The sequence below is a fragment of the Mus caroli genome, chromosome 11 (genome assembly GCF_900094665.2).
Source record: "Mus caroli chromosome 11, CAROLI_EIJ_v1.1, whole genome shotgun sequence".
Classification (NCBI taxonomy): Eukaryota; Metazoa; Chordata; class Mammalia; order Rodentia; family Muridae; genus Mus; species Mus caroli.
In genome coordinates this window covers 16,560,133-16,560,552 of record NC_034580.1, presented here as the reverse complement: position 1 = coordinate 16,560,552, position 420 = coordinate 16,560,133, and positions in this window count along the sequence as shown.

Genomic DNA, 420 nt, shown 5'->3' with positions numbered 1-420 from the left:
TCAGTCAGTGATGACACACGCTTTGCATCGGCCACCCGCAGCTAACCCAGCATGAGCATTGCGTGCAGTTCAGCTGACTGAATGAATGGGTAAAAGACACTGGTGCTCTTCTCTGAAAAGGGAGGGGTGGGGAGGCAGCAGGAACCCTGAGTGTTGTGTTGCCCACCCAGGAGAGTTAAAATCGCTTGTACTTGGTGTGATTTGACAACTCTGTGAGCTGTGAAGGCAAGCACCTGCAGATGGGAAGCACATTTTAAAAATGAAATTAACCAAGTAGGAGGGACATTGGCAGAGCGGGGTGTTCAGTTCATACCCCAGGCCACTCTCGTAGTAATCTGGTAACTACATCGGGGCTTCTGCTTCTCTCTCTCTCTCTCTCTCTCTCTCTCTCTCACACACACACACACACACACACACACA